This window comes from Dipodomys spectabilis, unplaced genomic scaffold, assembly GCF_019054845.1.
Source record: "Dipodomys spectabilis isolate Male_0828 unplaced genomic scaffold, ASM1905484v1 ptg000040l, whole genome shotgun sequence".
Taxonomy (NCBI): Eukaryota; Metazoa; Chordata; class Mammalia; order Rodentia; family Heteromyidae; genus Dipodomys; species Dipodomys spectabilis.
This window is the reverse complement of record NW_024870717.1, coordinates 1639100-1657334: the sequence shown is the minus strand read 5'-3', so window position 1 is coordinate 1657334 and position 18235 is coordinate 1639100. Positions and strand designations below refer to the sequence as shown.

At 39.0% G+C, this 18235-nt stretch overlaps 1 pseudogene; it reads left to right on the top strand.

The window, feature by feature from the left end:
- Nucleotides 1-12023: 12023 nt before the first annotated feature.
- On the top strand, nucleotides 12024-12120 carry LOC122106433 (annotated as a pseudogene).
- The last annotated feature ends 6115 nt before the right edge of the window (nucleotides 12121-18235 follow it).

The window sequence follows — 18235 nt, the reverse complement described above, 5'->3', positions numbered from 1 at the left end:
AATATTTTTGCTACCTAAAGTGATTTTACAGAGCCTATTTAGCTCACTAGAATGCAGAACAGATTGAATGAAGACATGATAATAAATTCCACATCCAAATAAAAGAGTTTTAAAAGGAAAACCATGAAGATGTAGTGTGCGTAGAGCTGGTCAGATCTGGTTGAGTCAGCTAGAGTAGCAGTTGAAGCACACTTCTTGCTCATAGAGACCTGACCCACAGGTGTGTCTGCCTAGGTTGCCAGCCATGAGCTGTGCATACTCCCTACATGCCCCCGGGGGACCAATCAGTGTCTGTCACCATGCAGTACCCATCACAAGTGCCTTACATCAACTGCCTGCTAAGTAATTGGCTGGGAAGGACTCAGGAGGTTGGGAAAGCTGGGGCTTTAAAATCACAGAAATAAATGCAGAAATAAATGAGACCTGCTTAAGTCTGTTCTCCCAATGTGTGTTCCTTGTGTGCATCATTCATGCTTACCTCCTGCTGGAGATCTAGCCCTACAAGTGGCGCCCAACAAGGGGCTCGATTGCTTTCAGCAGATGGACGGTCTATTGTCTAGTGCAAGGTTAGTGCCTCCATGGGCAACCTTCCCCCCACAGCACGAGAGCCTCAATCATGAGTACTTGTTGCCCTGCTCAGGAGTAGGCAGATAAAAGTAACACAAAAGGAAGCTAGTTTAATATGGGAAATAGTGAGTGAATTGTGTCCCTGGATTGACTGCAGGGACATTTGGGATCCAGACAGGTGGACCCACGTCATTCAGGCAGCTCATAAAAAGGAAGTCCATGAAAGCGCTGAGCTGCCCCTAATATTTTACACCATAATAGTAGCTATTCAAGCCTGTCTATCAGGGAAAGAAGAAGGGGAAACTCTGCAGGCATTTAACACCTTGCTGCAAGAAGAAACAGAACAAAAGGAAAATGGAGAAGCTGCTCAAGCACTCCCATCTTCTTGTGACACAGCAAACAATTCCAGCAAGAACACAGATAACCAACAACTTCCACTATCAGGTGACCCAGGGGGCTGGCCAGCTATGCTTGTAAAACCGCCTCCCCCACACTATCAGTCCCAGGAAGCCTTCCCAATCACTTCTTTTGGCTGTTTAGGCCAGCCTGGGAACTCCCCTCAGAAAACTTTGTATCCTTGGGTAGAGATATCCAACTTTGCCCAAGAACAAAAACCCATTTTTCCCCCGTAATACAACAGTTGTTCATGGGCCCCACAAGTATCGTGGCAACGACAGCCAAGCCTATAAATGAACCCCAGTTCATGTTCCCGGTAAACTTCCACCGAACCTCTGCATGACCTAACCAATGATACCTGCATGACCCAAAAGTACTTGACAAATACTGGGCTGCTGCCAGGGAAGATGGGTTAAACTCCCTGAATGCTCAACAGATGCTTGAAACCCTTAGCATTGATCTTAACTGCCCCATGATTGGAAGAGCTTAATGAGTGCAGCATTATCTTCAGGGTCTTCTTTTTATGGAAGGCTGCTTTTTATGATGATTGTGAACAACAAAGCACATGAAATATCACTGCCAGAGGGCAGGATGCTGCCATGGGGGACCCTGATTGCTTAAAAGGGGAGGGCGCTTATGCATCTCCTGCCACACAAGCAGTGGCACCTCCGCAGTATTTTGACCAAGTAAGCCTCTGTGCGTTGAGGGTTGTCTCCTCAGTCCCTTCTAAAGAAGGGGACAAACATCTAAAACCCCTCATACAATGTCCCAATGATCCTCTCACTGACTTCGTTGCCTGTGTTCAAGAAGCAGTGGCCCAGAAAGTATTCCAGGCTGGAGCCCAAGATGCGCTAATCAAGAGCCTAATATGGTAAGGGGCCACTCAGGAATGCAGAAAAGCCATTGCCCCTGAATGAAATGGGGAGATCACTGATTGCATCCTAGCCACCAAGGATTTGGGGACATAAACTCATCCTATTACTTCCCTTGCGCAGGAGTTCACCTCTATGACTACCAGTGCTTGCGCGCCCCCTAATGGCACAATTGGAAATCGACCTTGTTGGGGATGTGGTGGAACTGGTCATTTTAAAAAGGATTGCCCATCACTCTGGCGCTCACCCAAAAGAAAACAACCTCCTTCTGTATGTCCTAAATGCAAAAAGGGTTTTCATTGGGTCTCTGAATGCTGCTCTACGACTCAGCCTTTCAACTAAATAAGGGGCAGTCCTCAGCCCCGACCCCAATAGGACAAAGCAACAGCCACCACCTCAAGTGTGATGGACTATTCCTATCCAAAATGGAAAAGCTAGAATGAAACTTAAAATCAATGGAACAGAATTTAAGGGCATAATTGATACGGGAGCTGACTGCACAGTCCTTAGAAAAGATGAAATAGAAGGGTTGGGATGGAACCTAATTCCTGGCCCCTGCATACAAGGTGTCGGTGAAAAAACAGATTCCCTCCATGTCCAATGGCCTGTAAGATGAGAAGACTGTGGTGGGACCACCGGGGCTTTTAAACCTCTTGTTGCCCCTCGCCTTCCATGCAATATTTGGGGAAGAGATATCCTCACTAATATGGGTACTCTGACAACAGATGATAAGGCTTTTTATGAAGACATCATAACTGATCGAGCCATTAATCACCCACAGTACCCCCAATTCTAATGACCACTGTTGTGTGACCAGAGCCAGTTCCACTCTAATGGGACACTACCAAACCCATTTGGGTCGAATAGTGGCCTATTTCCTCTGAAAAGCTCCCTCATCTCCAAGCTCTAGTGGAGGAGCAACTAAAAAAGGGACACATAGAACCTAGCATCAGTCCCCACAATTCCCCATTTTTATTATCCAGAAATGGGCTCAAGGAAAGTGGAGATTTCTCCATGATCTACATTCCATTGTCATATACAAAAGATAGGAATGCTTCAACCTGGACTTCCACACCCTTCTTCAATACCCAAAGATTGGCACATTGCCATTATTGACATCAAGGACTGCTTTTTTCCACCCTGCTACATCCCAAAGATCAAGAATATTTTGCCTTCTCTGTATTGGAAACGAATTGTCAACTATACACTCATCGATATCTATGGAAAGTTATCCTTAAAGGTATGAAAAATAGCCCTACTATATGTCAGATGTATGTTGCCCATGCTATTAGGCCTTTGTTTTCCAGATGCTTTTGTGTCCATTACATGGATGACATTTTAATAGCACATAAAGATGTGACAACATTGCAAACTTGTTTAACACAACTCAAGGAGAGCCTTACAGTGCTGGGCCTCAATATTGCCCCCGAAAAAATTCAGCTACACGACCCTTACACCTATCTTGGATACCATGTAAATCAAACAATTACCCCAAATGGGCCCCATAGCGTCATTAAATCCCAATATACTTTAACTGAATTACAACAATTATGTGGACATATCAACTGGGTATGCGATTTTATGCGTCTCCCCACCCAACAACTCTAACCATTATTTCAATTGCTTCAGGGACCCTCTGACCCAACTTCCCTTCGTATACTTTCACCTGATGCTCAACAAGTTTCACAACAAGTCGCTGATTGATTATGATCAACACCCTTGGTGTTTTTAGATAACATCCAAGAAATCATCCTAATTATATTAAATAATAATGGCCTAATGGCGGCACTGATGCAAACCCATGGTGTGTTACAATGGGTACAACTTGCCACTTCCCAATTACCAAAAATTAGCACATCCATTACCATGCTATGCAACGTGGCCATCAAAGGCGTAGAATGATGGCGTCAAACTTATGGCCGATTCCCCGACCATCTTATATGGCCCATTACAAAAACAATCTTTGATTTCCTAACAACCGAAGAGGCATTAGCCTTACAAGTCATCCACTACTATTTTAACATTGATAATCATATGCCCCAAAACCCCATTTTAAAAGTTACCCAAGAACTCCCACTTTCATGGAAATATTGTACTCGTCCCAATGGGCAACCTATCCATCAAACCATTGTACTTTTTACCGATGTTAACAAAACTGTTTATGGATTTTACAATGCCAATACTAAAACCTACATGCTTCAACAACATTCCCTGTCTGTTCAAGCTGCTGAATTACTGGCCATTTTGCTTGCCCTTACATCTTTTCCCAAAGAACCTCTTAATATTTTTTCTGATAGTTTAAATACTGTACAAACTGTTGCCATTATTCCTGGAGCTTTTTAAAAAATGATGGTCATGATGTAGCAAAAATAATGTGTAAACAGCAAAATGTATTAGACAATCGTGTCCAACCCTGGTACATTCAACACATTAGATTTCATACTAACATCCCCAGACCCCTAGCTGCTGGTAATGAAGCCATTGATCACGCTGTCACACCAACTGTACTACTCACCAATATGTGCATGGACCAGGTCCAAACGTTACATCATCGTTTTCATTTATCGGCAGCTACTATCAAACAGTTGTTTCCTGATTTAACACACAAACAATGCAAGCACATGATTCGGTCCTGCTCCTCTTGTGCACCTCTTTTACCCTTAGGACCACTTCAGCCCATGGGAACAAATCCACGAGGCTTTAGACCCAATAGCACATGGCAAATGGACATTAGCCATATCCCCCAATTCGGTAAACAAAAATACGAAAATGTATGCATAGATACATTCTCAGGCTTTATAACAGCTTTAGCCTTAATAGTGAAACAACACGGCACGCTATTAAGTCACTTCTACATGCCATTACAATTATGGCTGTTCCTTGGACCCTTAAAACAGACAATGGCTCTGCTTACACCTCCAAACATTTTCGTTAATTTTGTACCTTTTGGAACATTACACACCAGACAGGTATTCCATATAACCCACAAGGCTAAGCCATTGTTGAACACAGTCATAAAGAAATCAAGACCGTTCTTTTAAAAGAAAAGGGGGAACTGGAGTGGCTAGGGCTTAAAGATCCCCAAACACAATTAAATTATTGCCTTATTGCAAAAAACTTTTTAACATTCACACCCACCACATGTGGGACCCCTGCGTCCCTGCATTGGGGACTAATGAAAACACCTACTCTGGTCCCTTTGGTTAGATGGAGGGACCCCATCACAAGAAAATGGGAGGGTTCTGCTCCCTTAATGGCACAAGGGAGAGGATTTCCTTGTATCTTTCCAGACACGAGTGATAAACCTGTTTGGATCCCAGCTGGAGTTGTCTGACCAACCATCACCACCTATGAACAAGATGTGTCAGCTATGCTTGAACAGCGCAAGGAGGAGGAGACACAAAACTCGAGCTAGAGCCCATGCCATCACTTGGGGAGACCTAAAGGGATTGGTTGAACAAGCCTAGGCTATAGCCCCAGACCCTGATCCTGGGCATGGTACTCTATTCCTCCTATTGTGTGCCATTATTACAGCCAATTCTCAATCTGCTGCAGGGCAGTGTAAGATAACTTTAGTGCCCAGCCCCCAAATCTTAATGATGTTAGGGGAAGTTACCACCATCTTCCCTCAAATGCTTTCTCCCAATCTCATGGTTGGCCTTGTTTCTCACCAGACACCTTATGGCATCAAAAAACAAACCTTAGCAGGGTGCTGGTGGCTCACGCCTGTAACCTAGCTACTCAGGAGGCTGAGATCTGAGGATCGCGGTTCAAAGCCAGCCCGGGCAGGAGAGACCGTGAGACTCCTATCTCCAATAAACCACCAGAAAACTGGAAGTGGTGCTGTAGCTCAAGTGGTAGAGCACTCCCCTTGAGCTGAAGAGCTGAGGGACAGCGCCCAGGCCCAGAGTTCAAGCCCCACGACTGACAACAACAACAACAAAAAAAGAAACCTTACTTTTAGATGGAAGGGAGCCAGCTCTTTTTGTTTTTCAAACGAGATGATAAAGCAAATTGATGGCTGTACCATCCCCCTCGCAGCAGTAACACATGGGATGGGATGGTAGAACTACACAGGACCCTATCCCATTTGTCCCACTGGAAAAAATTGCAATCAGGCTACTGACATACCTTTTCATATGCAGTTGTGCCCACGCAGGGGGTTTGATAACTTTGGCACTATTTCCACTCCTCTTGAGGAATTAGTTATTAGCCTTTGTGCCAATTCCTGGCAAGGCAAAGTATTTGGGGACCTCGCGTTTTCCCTCTACCCGGCTATATACAACCAATCTGAAATAGATCCCAAACCTCCAAATCTAAACGAGTTTTATGACTCTTCAGGAGGACGATTGGGAGACCTAGGAGCTCCGATGCCAATCGTTTGCTCATCACATTCCTGCCTCGATTTGTCCCCTTTCCTATTGGCCAATATTCGTTGCTGTAACCGATCTGGATATCACCAGGTGTCAGGAAAGGTAGTGGTTAGAGCCCCGTTCTTTTTTTGTCTAGGAGACAACTCCTCTGCTACTTGCACTCTCAGCAATCACTGGCAACCCAATGACTCATATCCCTTTGCAGGTTTGGTACGTGTTCCCCCATTTACTGTTCTGGCTCTCAGTTTTCCCAGGTTCAATTGATTCGTCCACGCACTAAAAGAGCAGTAGGATTGATCATTGCAATCGAGTCCACAATCATCGCTACAATTGCTTCAGCTACCACCGGTGCTATATTGCTGTCCCAAGGCGTGTCCACTGTGCAACAGATAAACCAGCTCATCCCTCAACTGTCATCCATAGAATTACAACATTTACAAATTGCCAATCATCTTAAGGGAGGCCTCCTTGTGCTCCAACAACAAATAGACTTGCTCCAAGAACAGATTACGTTTCTTTGGTTACAACAAGGAGGACTATATAATGCTATGACTATTCTGTCTGTCAGCTTTCCACTCCTGCACCCAATGTCACTGAACTTAGTAACTACATCAAAGGCCCTAGGTCCCTTATTCACCCAAAACCTGCTGCATGATATTACCCGCCTAAACCAGACCACCATACAGCTTATTCCCGCTGCCTCCTTTTTAGAAGATGTGCTTAAAAAGTTACAACAATGGCTTTCGCCATCCTCTCTGGTCATCTGGGGAGGCCTTGCACTTGTAGGGCTTACTCTCCTAGGAATTATTAAATGCTTGCACTCCTGGCAAAAACGCTTCCAACGATGGGTCACCATAATGACGGTCCTTTTAAAATAAAAGGGGAAATTTGTGGGTAGAGCCAGTCAGATCTGGTTGAGTCAGCTAGAGTAGCAGTTGAAGCACACTTCCTGCTCATAGAGACGTGACCCACAGGCATGTCTGCCTAGCTTGCCAGCCATTAGCTGTCCAAGCTCCCTACATGCCCCTCGGGACCAAACAATGCCTGTCACCCAGCAGTGCCCATCATCAATTGTCTGCTAAGTAATTGGTTGGCAAGGACTCAGGAGGTTGGGAAAGCTGGGGCTATAAAATCCCAACCCTTGTGCAGAAATAAACCAGAGATGCTTAAACCTGTTCTCCCAACATGTGTTCCTTGTTTGCGTCATTCATGCTTACCTCCTGCCGGAGATCTAGCCCTACAATGTAGCAATGGGGGAGGCCTTATAGTCCTTCACCTTCACTAGACTTGAAGCCAAGAATCTGTGATAAGTGAGAAATCCGGCAAGAGCTAAGAGGAGGACAGAGAAATAGAACATAGGAGCATTGTTCTTTTGTAACAGACTCTGTCCTCAAAGGTATGGGTGATTTAACTCTATTCTTCCCCATACATCTTGTTGAGCAAATGCAAGACAAAGAGAAAAATAATCTATTGAAATAATTTTGCAAAGAATAACTTCACTAGTCCTGATATGGTATCTAAGGAGAGTCTTAAGAGAGAAGATAAAAGTGCAGTATTCTTTGGTTACCTCTAAGCATCTTGTTAGCAAAATATATCTTTAAGGTTAGAAGTGATTGAACCAAAAATTGGTGGAGTATTTATTTTTGAGGGCACTTTAGACACAAGAAGACTTTCAAGGTAAAAGAAAAAGAAAAAAGTATAGCTAAATATTTGTGATCACAGCTTCTTGGACGGGTATTTTGGAGACAAAGTTTTCCATTAGAGATTGTCCTCATTATCATTGATTCTGGTTTTCCGTGGCAAGCAAATGCAAGGGGGAAGTTTAATGGACTCGCTTGGACAAGTAAACAGCATGATAGAAAAAAATGGAAAATAATATTTAGTGAATTATTTTGAACAATTACTTTGCCAGAACAAAGAAGGAAATATATAATTCAAATCAGTTGACGTAAACTTATGAATAAAAGTAGTCCATAGAAATGAGAGAAAACATAGAGGACTGTTTCCTCTCCAGTGGAGTAATGGGTTTTTGATCTTGTTACTTCCATTCTATCTTCACAAGCTATCAAGTGTGGCTCAGGACTGGAGTATGCAGTTCAGACCAAGAGAACTCACAGAAGAAAATATTTGAAGCAGATGTAGGTGATTTATAACCTTAGACAATCTATTTAAATCTGTTAAAAATTCTCCTTTACCCCAAACTGCCCACTTTAAACAACTTTGTATGCTTTTCCCAGGATTGTCCTTCACTAACTATTTAAAATTTTGAGAGGTCATAATCATACATCATACTCTATAGAGATTGCTGTTTGGTTGTTCTTTTTGTGTGTTTTTGTTTTTTGTTGTGTTTTTTCACTGAATTTCAAAAGATTGTGTTAGTGTGTTACAATGAAATATGTCCATCTAATTGTTCAATGTTCCTGGATCAGAGTCACTCCTTCTATCATTTTCTTTTTTTTGGGGGGGGGGGTCCGGTTGTGGGGCCTGAGCTCTGGGCCTGGGCGCTGTCCCTCAGCTCTTCATCTCATGGCTAGTGCTCTACCACTTGAGCCACAGCGCCACTTCCGGCTTTTTTCTTTTTGCTAATGTGGTGCTGAGGAATCGAACCCAGGGCCTCAAGCATGGAAGGCAAGCACTCTACTGAGCCACCTTCCCAGCCCCTCCTTCTATCATTTTCAACCAACCCCTTCTACAAGATTTATTTCCGATTTACCACTTCCTTTCTCACATGTGTACATTGAGTATTCTAGCTGTACTTGACCCTTGTTCCATTTTTCATTCATTCTATGTCTTTACTATTATTCCTCTCTGGTTTCAACTTCCTGATAGTCATTCTGTTAAACTGTCTGTTAGTACTTTGAAAGGTTTATATACATTCCAAGGAGTTTCAATTCTGCATATACTTAAACTGATGTCAGCTGATATTTCCATAATTCTGAAGTAACAATTATCAAGACTGGAGACATGAAGCACCTAGACATGATTTTATTCCCTTCCATTTGGAAGATTACTCTGTAGTCAACAAGAAAGTTTAAAAATGGCTTAGAATGTATTCCTAACTACCAGTTTTATAAATGGCATTGAACAGTGGTTTGTGATTATTTTATTTTACATGGGATAATACTTTCTAATACCTATGAGTTTTGGAAAAAGGAAAAAAACTAAAATTTACTACTGTAGAGGAATATGATAGAAATAGAAGACAGATTTTATGTTTGTCAAATCTCTGATGCATACCCATATTTAAGACTTAAAGTCATATTTCTTACTATGTTAGACAGATAGGGAAAACGTAAAACACCATATGATAAGGCAACTATTTAAGACTTTTTAAAATGTTCTTATTACGTGATGAAATTTACTTTATTTGCTAATGTTTTGGTTTGAAATATGGGAGGCTGATCTATTTAATAAATTTTCGAAGGCACCTACTGAAAAACACAAATGGTGAGGAGTCCTATTTCTACACTTTAATGAATGGTTTAACCTGTTTGGCATTAGTGCTGGGTAAATAAATCAACTCTGTTGTAACTTGCTCCCTACACTTGAAAAACTAATAACGTCACTAAATATCATCTACTTGTAAAGTGTTATTTTGGCAAATGTGATTTTAAAAAGTTTATTTGAAAAGGAATATACTTTCAGGAAATTAAATGTAGGTTATCATTTGTTTGAGAATGACAATATTTTTACACTACAGAACCAAGTTTTACTGAAGTACCAGTGTTTTGAAGCACTAAGGATCTTCTCAATTAATGTTTTTTCTGAATTATATTTGAACTCTATGACAAGTATTCCTAGCATTGGTAGACTAATTATGGATCTATCATTCCAGCAACTATTTTTTGGCCTGCTGATGCTGGACTGACATCATTCATTAATCATTAGGAGAGGGGTATTACAAATAATCTTATGACATTTGTGGTATTTTTCACTCATATGGGATGGTCACCTGAAAATTGAAAGTTTGAATTACTGTACTTTCACATTTTGTTATCTCATCTTGCATTTTAAGTTGCCTTGCATTTCCCAATTGCTTACTGCTAATTCCTGCATTTCAAGGAATTGGGGCCCTGAAATGCAGGAAATGAGAAATTGAGATGGATCTTCAATTACTTTCTGTTTGCATGTTGCATGGGCCTAGGTGAGAACTCTTGCCCTAGTTATCTGATGATGTGGATAACTGGGACCTGGGATCCTAGGACTCGTGGATCTTGTAGAAGAATAATACCTTTTAGACATCATATCAGCAAAATTTGAGTATAATCAGTAGGAATGCTTCTGAAATATGGAGAAAAACAGTTTGGGACTAGGGAGTTAAAACAATAAACAGAGCAGCAGAGTAAAATCCCTTATAGATTAGAGGAAAACAACATTTTTTTTTTTTTTACCATGTGAATTCAGAAGACCAAGAACACTTAGAAAGTATCACAAGTTTATACCGAAAACATTGCATTGATACTTTTTGTATTCTAATATATATTCTAATCCTGATTATTTATATTCCAATATGTTTATTGGAATAAATATCAATTAATCTGTCAAATTATCAATTAATTCCAGTAAGATTCACTGTGTGAAATATAAAATCAGCACATATGAATATAAAATATATAATTATATATAATATAAGAAAATGTTTTGCATTGTTCTGTTGTGGTAAGGGTATAAAAGACAACTGTTTTAGAGTATTATTCCATTACCTCTACATCAGTTTTTTAGTAGAATTAGAACTAAAGCTTTACCCTTCAGAGATGTACAGCCTAGAGGCAAGAGGAAACACTGTAATTAAAACATTACCAATTTAAGGCCTAATAACGAGGAGAAACATATGAACTTCTCCTGGAGCTATAGAATATATTTTGTGATAGAAAATCAGTGGTGTAAGCTCCTGCCTGGTTGGATGGTAGACAGGCCAGGACATGAGGTAATCACGCATATGAATAATTTTTTCACATTCTTGGCTTTAGCTAGTTTTGAAATGATAGGGTGTAATAAACAATTATATTTTGAAAAAATACCTTCTAGCCTGAACACTTCTTTTTTTTTTTTTTTGTCAGTCATGGGGCTTGAACTCTGGGCCTGGGCACTGTCCCTCAGCTCTTCAGCTCAAGGCTAGTGCTCTATCACTTGAGTTACAGCACCACTTCCGGTTTTCTGGTGGTTTATTGGAGATAAGAGTTTCGCAGTATTTCCTGCCTGGGCTGGCTTTGAACTGTGATCCTCAGATCTCAGCCTCCTGAGTAGCTAGGATTACAGGCATGAGCCACCAGCGCCCAGCTTTGTCTGACCTGTTTGTCACTCTATGATCATTTGTAACTAAGATTAGTTTTGCTCCAATAAGACAATTTATGCTGTCAGGGTAAGATGATCTGATTGGTCTGTTCCTACATGGAGCAAGGGTAATGGGTCAGGCAGACATTTGTGCCAGTAAGACCTCATTTGGTAAATTTTAAGCTGCAGGATTTTAGAAATAGCTCTTAAGCATGGCTTACTTTGAGTCCATTACCTCCACAAAGCTAAATCAGTTAATAAATAAGTACTTAAAAATCCATCACCTTTGGACGTAGCTATAAAGGCTTCAAAGTATGATCAAATTTCAAATGAAAAAGACTTAAAATAGTTATTGACAAAAATTGCAAATGTGAGCAATCGAACAAACAATATGTTTTTTCCACCATACACAGAATTTTACAGAAATAAGATGAATAGCAAATATGGGAACAATAAGGTTTCCTTGTTACAAATAGGTAATCTAGAATATATGCCTGTCTTAAGATTGCATCATTAACTACTTAAATTTACAGGATACTACATGCTTCAGCAGCTCCTCTACCCGAATTACAATACAGAGATTAACATTGCTTTTGCACAAGGAAGATATGAAAATTTGTGAAGTATTACATATTTTTCATTCTTCAGATGCAAGAAATGAAAAACCGTTATTAAAAAGTTGATTACAAATATACAAGTGCAATAATACATGTAAATAGTAGAAATAACAGTTATTTTGTCATCAGCATATTCAATCTTCACTTTTTTAGAAAAGCCTTTACATAACATAACCTTTATAAAACTTTTGAAATAAGATAACATTGTCATTTTATCCCAAAGAAATAAAATTCTATAAGGACCTAGGAATTAAAGGAATCTTAAACTGTTTCCATATGGAAAGCAATCTGAAAGGACACATTTATTAATGAACCTATATATTATAAAACAATGTCGAATTCAAACTATTTTATCTAGGAGAGAAAGAAATAGATTATGGACATTATACAAACAGAATATTAAATATTTTAAAATATACTTTTTTCAGACAAGCACCAGAAATATCTTTAGTTTCTCTACTACTCATTTTAACAGATAAGTTAAAATTATTTCTGATTTAAAAAATCACAAACTCTATAGAAATCATTATTGATGTATACAAACAACTCGAATATGTTTTGACATCAAAGTCAGGCAATTCACTTGGAAGAATACCATGGAATCCATGAATTTTTAAAGTAAGATATTGCTGTTGCTTTGTATTGTGAAAATATTTTGTATGAACAGATGGGACGGACTGGCAATTTTGAAATTTAAGAAACTTTCCCAAGCCATTAGGACTTAGGAGAACAATTTGTACAGCCTTCCACAACTTCAAAAAAGTAGTGATACATACTTATCCTCTTGGCAAGATCAAATGCAGTTTCTTCCAAGTTGTGCTTCAGATCTGGTTTGATATAATGGTTAAATAGAAGGAGATCCAGCGTATCTTTGCTATATCTATTCCCAGCAGCAAGATACAAGGGGGTCAAGAGGCCTTTAGTTTGGCCATTGGTGTCTGCATCATGGTGAAAGAAAGAAGCCACTCTGGTAATATTCCATGTATAAGTACTGTGCAGGGGTGTCCAGTCATTCACAGTTATTACATGAATATCCGCTTTGAGCCACCAACTCATGGACAATGTCTAAGTGTCCACTGTAGGCTTCTCGATGAAGAGGGATATACTCATCGTTATCCCTAGTACTCACATGAGTGACCTTTCTGGAAAGTAGTCTCTGCATTGTAGTAAGGCGATTATTTTCAGCAAAGAAGAAATTTGCTTGAATCCTTCACCATTTTTTTTTCTTGCAATTGATAACATTTCTCACTTTTTCCTCTTGTTCCTCAATTTCATCAGAATTGCCTAACCAGAGAATTTGAGTGCCAGTGAGGATGAGCTGTCCATGTATTTCCCCAATAGTTCACATTGCATGAATTAGTCAGAAAAATCTGGTGAATTTTCTGCATCATTTTTTCACTATTATTTATTTTCTCTTTTTTTCATTTTTACTATTCTAAATTATTCTAACTGGAGAGTAGGGATTTGGTAGAGAGCAGAGGAAAGATTTTCCTCCGTATTCAAAGGGACAGACTGAAAATGAGGACCAGTGGTGTCTTCATGTGCAGCTTATTCTAGAAATGAGAAAATAGGAAATAATGTCTTATATGTAAATGAATTGGGAAATGACAGAGTAGAATGTGAAATGATGCAACTAAAAAATATAAAAGCAAAATAAATTAGGATAATTATGGAGCAATCATATTACCTATGAGAACCATAAGAGGGAGAGAGACAGATGTGCAATGATCTAGCTAGCCACAAAATCCATCCCTCTGATCAAATTATAGAGCAAATAATTTTATTTTTAAAAGAAATGGAAATAGAATTTAAGATCAGATGTCACCATTTTTTAATTATATTTTCATTATCTTAAATACTTGTACAAGGGTATTTCCACTGAACAAATCAGTTTTTTTTAATATAATGGATCTTTATATAACTTTTCCACACCCTTCCAAACCTCACCCCACTTTAATTTTTTCTAGTTTCATACATCTGCATTGAATATTATACCTTCACTCTCTTCCTCCATAACTCTCTTTATTTCTTCCTTTTGACTTCCACTCACATCTTCCAAGTGATAGTTTCCTGGTATTCATTTTGTTGGAGTAAAGTTCAATTTTATAAGAAATTACACCTTTGAAATACTCCTCTGCAAATAGCATGCTTTGGTTAACATTTTTGTGTAAACTTGTATAAATTTCTAGCTTCCAAATATGAGACAGAACATCTGTCCTTTGTGTGTCTTGCTCTGACTTTGTTCACTTAATATATTTTTAGATCTATTCATTTCTTTACAAATAATGTAACAGTCGTCAAAATGGATGGATGCAATCCAATTGTGTATATGTCCCACACTTTCTCCAACCATCATTCCTCCAAAGGGCATCTGGGCTGTTTCCGTAACTAGGCTACGGTGAATTGTGTAGCAGTGAACATGCTTGTGAAAGTGATTTTACTGTAACCTTTTGGAAGAATTCATCACTACCTTTATGGGAGCAATCCCCTAGCCAGTTTTCCAGAATAAGCACATCCCTCCCTTCATCTTCATCACAATGTATTGCAAGTCCTCAAGAACACAATTCCACCTACAGGTCTCAATAAGCTAAAACCACACTGTGCCTATATTTTTTCAATACATTTTTTTCATAATTGTACATATAATTCAGTGAAAACCTTCTATATACTTTCCTAATGTGGGAATGAGGGACATGACAGAGTAAAAGCAAGAAATATGCAATTTAATTAGCTATTATCATATTTAAAATCATTTTCAGGTCTTATTCATACTCTCACATAACATTATTTTAATCTTTATTTGATTACTTCATCTAATACGTAAATTATAAAAGGTGAGTTGAAAGCAAAGGCAAAAAGTATTTTTTGATTTTGACACTCATGTGTGAGGTTGCACAACATGGGCAAATAGATGGATTGGAATCAATAGCTCTTATCCATTTTGTTAATGTAGAGATGGTTTTCCCAAACGAATTCTCGCAACTCGTATTCCATTCAACAACAAGAAATATGTGATAATTTCCTTTGTTTTGATCCTTATTAACTTTTGTTTCCATTTTATTTTATAATGGATGATTTCATAAATCTACTGTAGATACAAAAATATGTTAAAATATTTCTACCCGTATGCATTGATATATACATACACACATATATTACACAGGTTATAATGATAATGAATAACTACAGTAACTGTACAGTTTACTAAATTATTAAAACTATCGGTGGCTATTGCCTGGAATCCTGGTTAGTCGGGAGGCTGAGATCTGACGATCATGGTTTGAAGCCATCCTGGGCAAGAATGTCCAGGAGCCTCTTATCACCAAACAGCCAACAGAAAATCAGAATTGGAACTGTGACTCAAAGTGATAGAGTAGTAGCCTTGAGAGAAAAATCTCAGGGACATCATCCAGGCTCTTAGTTCAAGAAGTACAATCTACCCAAATAAAATCTATTTAATTTACATATGTGTAAGTAAAGTATTTCCATCACCAAAATGCAAAACCATGCTCATTTGCAAGGTAAGTGTTTTGTCTGAAGTACCATAAAACATTTTCACTTAAGTTGAAAGTATTGCACGTGGGTTCATTCTATCTCTCTCATGCATTTTTCCACTAAAATACTCAAATCTTACAATTATTCCAATTGTTTAAATTCATAGCTTTTTACTTTAATACCCAAATATTAGAGTTTGAATTGAGTGTCGTGTGCCCCCTAAATGGTTGTTTTTACCACATTGTCATGTCCCAGCCCTAAATAATCCTGATTATTTTTCAGATACTTGTATATGACCTTGGGCTCAGTCCATGTTATGTTATTCTTCCTGGAATTTAGAATAATAGGTGCATGGCATTGTGTGCAGATATTTCTGTCCAGTCTGGGCTTTAACCTCTATCCTCACAACAGGAGACTCCCATGTAGTCAGGATTTTCATAAGCTTGTCATAGCTGATATTTTTTTAAGTCTTTGCATTTCCTGCAGGTTCTTGAGTGCTGAATTAATTTGTTTTCTTAGGTTGTTTTGTTTCATTTGAATGTATGAGTTGAGTTGTTCCTCACTTTTACTTTTGTTTCTTTCAATCAAGTTCTTACCTAAAGTGCTGAGAAACCAATTCTTCTTTTTCACGATAGTCAAAGTGAACATGATTTGTTCCAAAGCAATTTCAGTAATATTTAAGCACCTTCATATCTATTGATGGTATATAAATGATAAGTGCTGCGAAGGGTCTTATTTTTTCACAGTAGTCTTTGTCATACACAGACAGATCATGACATATATGAAGATAATAAAACTACTGTGCTTGGTAAGCACTCTACCACTAGCCACTTTCACAACCCAAGGCTTACTTCTAACAGGAACTATGAGGGTGGGATTTATTGGCATACTCTTTTCAGCACAGAAATCGCTGGCCATTAAATATCTTTGACAGGATTTGGGACCAGAGTGAGACTAACAAGGAGGAATGATGAATGAGTGATTGCCACCAGGCCCCAGAGATCTAGGCTCAAGTCCTACAGAGGGATATGGAATATGGAGCCAGAACCTTCCACAACTCTTACAGCCTAGGAAGATGTCCCAATTGGACACCTCAGCCAGAACATAATGAACCCGTTACATACACCAGCCAAGGCAAGCCTTCTGGTTTTCAGTTATTAAATGGCAGAGAAGGATGCTTTGTTCAAGCTACTGGCTCAGACTTAGTACTCTCTGAGGGCTTGTCCCAGCTTTCCCAGTTTGGGGGTCTGGTCATGGGCAACCTGTTGAATGCATATCATCCGTACATCAGCCATACATACGCAGAGGCATGGAGTTACTGCCTTCTCATTTTCTTTGGCAGGTCTCAGGTTGAAATATGAGATTAGACTCTATCCCTGATCTCCTTTTTCTTTCTCAAGAGTAGTGCTCTGCCCTTGAGCCACAGCCCTAATCGATGGGGATATTTTCCTGTGATCTCCTAGAAATAAGAGTGTTGCAGACTTTCCTGCCCTGTCTGAATTCAAATTGGCATTCTCCCCATCTCAGCCTCCTGAGGAGCTAGGATTACATACAGGAGCCACTGACACCTGGCTTTCTTTTCTTCTTGTTGTTCTTTTTTTAATTGGGACAATCTGAAATCTTCAGTGTCATTCCAATGGTTTGCATTCGAAGTAAACTTCTGAGGCCTGGAGTTCGAATCCCAGGACTGCCACACACAAATGGAGGGAGATCGTGACAAACTCATTCTTATTTACATGAATGCTAATGGAATGTTATAGAAGTAATTAAATTTGCAGTTAATTCATGATTCTTTTTTAGAAAGCCACACAAAAATCATTGGATTTATATCTTCCCTTCTAGCACCATGTTATGATTCCTCTAATGGAAGGATATTGATTAATTTTTAATTAATGCTTTTATAAGTATTTAACCATGATACTTCATTAAATGGAGACATAACTTAATAACTAATTATTGGTAACTATATATATAAAATTTAATAATATCCTCACATTCTCTCTCTCTACATATACATATATATACAGCAATCTACACACACACACACACACACACACACACACACACACACACATATAGGGCACTACTGTGGCTTGATAACAAGTAACAGGTCGTTAGAACTTCCTGGCAGCTCAGTTTGCCAGAGGTTGGTGTGCTAAGACCCTATTTATGGATTGGACATTTTATGCCGTGAATTGAAACCCCAGCATTGCCAAAAATTTATTCATGTAGTAAGAAGCCAATTTTCACACATTTTTTTTCCTGAAAAAAAGTCCTGGGTCTCAGTATGATGTATAATTCATATGAAAATATATCCTGTATGATAGGATGTTATAAATGAAATGTTATATGTCTAATAACACTAAATGAATAAGGGTAATAAATGTCATACTCACTAAACTCATGGGTGTATTTTTTCCATGCTGGGGCTTCACTTAAGGCCCTGGGAACTAGTCTGAATTTATTGTCTTTAAGGACAGTGAGCTTCCCCTTCACCCACAGTGCCACAGAGATACCCAGATGCTGAGTTCAAATCCAAAACAAAAGGTAAAATGAATAACTACACTGAATGCAATATGGACTCAATATATGTATGTAACTATAAATCATATACTTAAAATGTACACAAATTGGATGTTTT